Here is a 6,401-nt window from a genome sequence, read left to right on the forward strand (position 1 = left end):
TTCCAGTATTTGATTCTGTCTGTTTAATTTTTTTAAGGTGTAATTTAAGCATCCAACAATCAAAACATTATCTTACTTTAAAATATTGCACAATGAAAGTGTTAATAGAAAATATTTCTCAGTTTTATTACATTTTTTTATTGTTATTCATTTTGATTCAACTTTCCGAAATAATATTTTATCAGAAAGTTATCCGTTAAACCAAAATAAATTAACAGGAGTTTCCGACAGGTTTAAACTTATTGATTAAGTTTTGAGCTCTTATTAAAGTATTAATTGAATGAGAGTACAAGTTTAAAAATTTCACCAAGGCGTTTTACTAATAAGGAAGGTTGGGTGTAAATAATTATTCTTCTTTATTACTTTCCAAGGAAATTACTTTTATTAATATTTAACTCTATTTTATCCGCACGCATTCTACGGTCGCAATCAGTCCTTAATTAGCAAAAACTTAATTCCCTTTTTTTACTATCCTTTAGTTTTATTTTCATATTGGTTCCAGCTGTACCCGACCACGCGTTTCTATAGCTCAGTCTGAAAACACATTTTTATTATTTCACTTTGAAGCAATGAAAATATTAAAAATATATAAAACATAAATACAAGACATAAAAATATGAGCAATGTTTAGAATTGGGTGTCTCGCTATAACGTTAAACAGATGGCCCTGCCATCGCGATAAAACAATCTGTTTTAAAAAGAAACATATTCTTACCCGTGAACGAACGACCGTTGATATTTTCATTTATATTAAATATTGCATTTCAATTTAAATAAAACATTGTTTTAAATTTTTCAAATGGTTTGGTAAATTACTATAGGAAATATAAGATTTTTATGAAACGAGCATACACATTTTTATTTATTTTAATTGTAAATTTGTAAGAAAAATCATTTTCGTAATTTTTAATTTTTAAATAAATTAAATTATATTTTCAGATATGTCCTAGTAAATAAAGTAATTCGATAAGAATCTTATATATATTTCATAAAGGTTTCCGTTAATTAAAAAAAAAGAATTTTAAACAATAAATACCAGGTGAAATTTAAATTAAAAACCGCCGAATCAATGCATTATTTAAAAAAAACTTACTTAACTCAGCCATAGATGGTGCCGAAGAAGTTGTATGTGCTAGAAGGTATCAATTGAAGCGTAAATAAAACTTCCGAAATTTTACTTTGTTTTATTTATTACACCATATTATTAATATAATATGATTATATTCTTCATTATTTATGTTAAAATATCAATGCCAAATTTGTGTTGTTTTTCAGTCGTATAAAATATTTTGTATTCATTTAATCAAATATTTCGTTGTCTGTCTAATGTGACGTTATATCTTTGAAGAGGTAAAATGTTTGATGAGAAGAATAAGAGAAAGAGATATTCCCTCAAGTACTGCATCATTGTTGCACTCCCCCATAGGTTGAGGGCGTTATAAAAACTATTGTGATAAGGCATCTCTATAAACCTGTCATTCCCTTATCTATGGTAGCAACTTCATTAATATTTTCCTAATTGTGTATTTCGCCTGTGGAAATGGATGAAGGGTGCCATTAAAGGGGTCTCACCCCCAGTAAACAGAACGCCCCACAGTTTGACCATTTGCGATAATAATCGCACAGTGGTCACCTTCTACTGTGAATGAAAAATATATTTTTGTCTTATAAATTAAGGACACGCTATCAAAAGAATACACTCAAAATCTTCATCTCACTTTTATATTCGTACTTATAAATACAATTTTTTTATATGTGGCTTTTACTATCAGGTTTGCTTCAAAGGAACAGGATGACAGAAACGGTGCGACACTATTCTGAATCATTCAAATTCATTTTTAGCATGTAGCTTATAATCAAAAGGGTCCAAATAATGTATGCTAGAATTAAAATGTATTATGGATTTGTTTTTATCATTTTTATTCATGGGTAACTACAGTTTGAGCCTGATGTTTAATTTGTCAGCTTTTCGTTTATTGTAAGGCAACAGGAAAATGTGTAAATTAACACTTGGCTTCGGACGCGACAGTTTGTCATAATTGTGAAAGAGAAATTGTTATAGCAGGGCATAATACGTATTCACCCCTTACCTATGTCTAAGGGCCTTTATGAAAAAGCAGATAAAGTCACTCGATAATTAGGAATAATGAAATGGTAAGGTTGAAACTGGAATATTAATGAATATATTTATTTGTCATTTATTAGGAATTATTAATGAAATTAAGCCTTAATAAAAGAAGAAAAAAACTAGAGAATAGAAATATATTAATCAGTTAAATAACATGAAAACTCTGGAACCTATCGGCGCCTTATATTAGGTATTGTATCGATTCAATGCGGTGATAACATGATAATCAATTCAATGAAGAAAAAAAATTGCACTCCAGATAGATGGAACTTTAAGTACGAACCAATAAATTGATAGGTTGACGTGAATTAAGTGAGGATCAAAGTGGAAGATTAAATCTTATTTGGGAAAGAAAATAATATAATAAATTATAAAATGATGGAACACAATGATGAATGCTGAATACAATGATATATACTGAACACAACGATGGATGGAACACAATGATGGAATAAAATGATGAACACCTAAAATCTAGTGGTGTCAAAAGTCTGCGTAATCAGAGGGCATGTATGACTAGATGTGTGGATGTGAAGGAGGCGAGGAGTGTATGTCAGGACAGAATAGTGTGGCGTTAGTGTGGCGTGATGGTAGTAGTAGTAGTAGTAGTTTAATGATGGAGAAAACAATTTGTTCTAATAATTTTTCCAATAATTCTAAACGTAATAATTTAATACAATTAGCTCTACCCTAAAACGCATTGCTGTGGCTAAGTCATCATGAGAAAAATACATATTTCTTTTATGTATTTTTCACATGATGTTTCAAAAGCACTAAAAATATTAAAATCTAAGAAACAAGAATGCAATTTTAAAATATTGAAAACAGTTTGTGAGAGCAGCATCAAAAAGGACACTTTCCACCGTGTTGCTGTTACCTTGAATAGGTGGTACTGCCATTACTGTTAAATTGCGTTCTTCAATTAAAATCTTTATTACTTGTAACAGGTAAAAAAAAACAATGGTATATACTAAACACGTGCGCATTAAAATTACTAACAGAAGAAGATTCAAGATTTGAAACGAACGAACATTTACTTTAAAAAAAAATATATATTTCTCTAACCCCCTCGCTGCTTTTATGAACGCGCGTAGACAAATATAGCATAAATCAAGATTTTTGTCAGCCCAAGGAATAAATTATTATATTTATAAACGTAATAAGGGGGAAAGCGCGTGTTTGTTTTCTATAAAAATACTTGAGCGAGTGACACGTGAACGGTGACCACCGCGTGGCTGATTAAAGCCACCGGACAAAGCAAAATTAGCTCCCGCATCCGATGACAAATGGGAACAGCCCTACAGTAATATTCACTCGCCCCCAATTTTTAGAGGGTGTTGATTGTAACAAGTGCTTTCCAAGTTTTTAGTTTTTAATTCTTTTTGATTTTTTTATTTTATTTTCCAATCAATAATTTCTTTACTAGAAATTGAATGTTGAAAAACCTACTATATTATATATACAGTAAAATCCCCTATGACGTTGAGATAAGTACCGCATTATAAGAAGGATTTTTTAAGTGGTTATTTTTTTAAGTTTAATTTTTACATTTTAACTAGAGGAAATGACTGAAATGAGTAATTTATAATTAAAAATACAATTTGAAATCCCTACAACTTTCCCATTGATAACACAGTACCTATCTCAACGTTATATGGGGGTTACTGTAGCATATTTTTTTTAAAACTGTATTTAATTATCAATTATTCTATAATGACCTTTTGAAATTTCTTAATTTCATTAATTGGTTTGGCAGTCACTTTGTGGTAAAATCTATCCATTTTTAATTAATGTTTTACTTAGTAAATACCACTATTTCTAAAAATCTACTGTGACACGTGTTTCGATGCATCGTTTTCAAATGATGCAGAATGCATCGAAACACGTGTCACAGTAGATTTTTAGAAATAGTGGTATTTACTAAGTAAAACATTTATTAAAAATTTCTTAAAGTACAGAGCATATAATTTTAGCACAAAAGATTTTTTTGTTTACATTTCGGTTCACTATTATTATATTGATAAATAAATTAGCAAAATCAAAATGACAAAGTTATGTTAGTTTTAAGAAGTGCTTGTAGAAGTATAGTGTCGTTTTTTAGTTTTATCTGTTTTCCATTAAGGAGATTTAAAATGATAAATATATTATTAAACTCTCCTGATCACTTATCGTTCACTTTTTGTGATTCGCCTTTGAATTTTACAATGTGAGCGATGAAATATAATGATTATATTATATTACCATACGCGAAATAAACAATGCTTTGAATACACAAAAAATATATAATATTAATTTAGTAATGTGCAAAGTTTTGGGAATCTGTCTCTCACAGCAGCGGTGTACTTTTAATCACAGGATCGCTGTCAACGGCCAAATGGATGATTGAAATAATTATAAATTTAGTGCCTTCTCTGGTATACGAAAAACACCCTAAATTATTAAAATTATCCTGGTAAAATATTTAGGTTAATAGGCAATTTGTATTGCAATATTGTCAAAAACTGTGCAAAGGAAATAAAAAACACCACAAACTTTATTGGAACACTCACTCATAAATAAACAGTACGTATTGATATAATTTTGTTTGTATCTAAATCTTTGTTTACATATTTGGGTTTCTCCGTTTAGGAGTTATTTCTTATTATTAGCCTACCCCTGCGGGGAAACGGCGTGATGGTAGTAGTAGTAGTAGTAGATGAAGAAAATAATGGAGATCTGAATATTTATATGGTTTAAGACCAGTCACAGGCAGGTTTAATTAATCACTTTTAGTAATCACTTATAACATTCACCATTCTACCCATGATTGACAATGTTCATCTATGTAAATATACGAAATACTACTCTTAAGAGTAAATGAGACATTTATAAAAATTGTGAATTTAGTGAACATTCACTGTTTTATCCATGATTGAAAACCACAGCACTAAACATTTTGGAACTCATAAATTTATCGTATAATTTACATATCCCTCTTGTGTGAGTTCTCGGCAGCATCAACAAAGTCATTCAACAATATCATTCAACAAAGTTGCCGAATGCCGAATCAATAAATAATATAAAAAACATACTTGCTAGAAACTTGAGAAATTTCATGTTGATTAAATCTCATGAAAAATTGATAAAAGAAGACTTTTTTGATCATTTATATATCGTGAGTATACTGGTAAAAAACGTTAACTCGAAAATATGCAATTTTGACTTAATACAGCAGTATTAATAAGTTTTCAACGTTCTACTAACGGAAAAATACATTACATAGTTTGAAATGTCATATTGTGGTTTTAAAAGTAAATTCCACTTTAATTTCGTTACCGGGTATTATTCAGCCTAAAACCTTTAAATAACAGGGATTATTCAAACAGGGATTTTAGAGTTAACGTTTTTTGCCAGTATACTACGATTTATAAAGTAAGTATTTTTAAACAATTTATTTTTTAACCTCTAAACCATGTCAAAATATATCGTGAAAAAATATCTTAAAATATCGTAAGAGAGAGTGAGAGAGAAATAGACAAAAAGAGAATGTGTGAGGATGTTCCTAGTTTATCAATCTCAGTTCGGAAAGAGGCCTTGGAGCATTGTTGAAATGTACAAATAAAAACGAACCTTTTTCAAGAACCGTGCGAAAAGTTTTCCGCGAGAACACCATTACAAATCAGATTGGTCTTTTCGGTAATCGTCCATTTGAGAATTAGACTCCTTGCAATAATAATCGGACAAAACATTCATCCAAAACTAACAATTCTCGTAACGGCCCCCGCGGGTCGGCGCGGCAGTAAATACACGTGAACTCCGAATTGCGTGCCCCGATAATGTATCGGGCCGCGTTCGGTACCGGAATCATTATATGGGCGTTATTTAGTGGTCCCCACACTATTGTGCTCCGATATAAACTCACTACCCATCCCGATATATTCAATCTTATCTGGTCTTAATAATTCACCGGCTATTTATCTAAATACGCAACCGAAACACTTACACCCTTGTGAAATAGAAAACAGCCCTTCATGCATTTAACACACATTTACATGAACAAACATATCGTAGTCATACAGGAGAAAGCGACCAACTAACAAAGCGTAAAATGTTCAGGGGGCCATTTAAGTCACTTTTGCTAGGCAAGAAATAAACATCAATGCTACTACTACTAATACTACTACCATCACGCCGTTTCCCCGCAGGGGTAGGCAGAGAGGATGGAACGCCACACTCTTCTGTCCTGACATACACTCCTCGCCTCCTTCACATCCATACATCTAGTCATACATGC

Source organism: Brachycentrus maculatus, unplaced genomic scaffold (assembly GCF_059751285.1).
Source record: "Brachycentrus maculatus isolate JH-2025_06_01 unplaced genomic scaffold, ASM5975128v1 h1tg000162l, whole genome shotgun sequence".
NCBI lineage: Eukaryota > Metazoa > Arthropoda > Insecta > Trichoptera > Brachycentridae > Brachycentrus > Brachycentrus maculatus.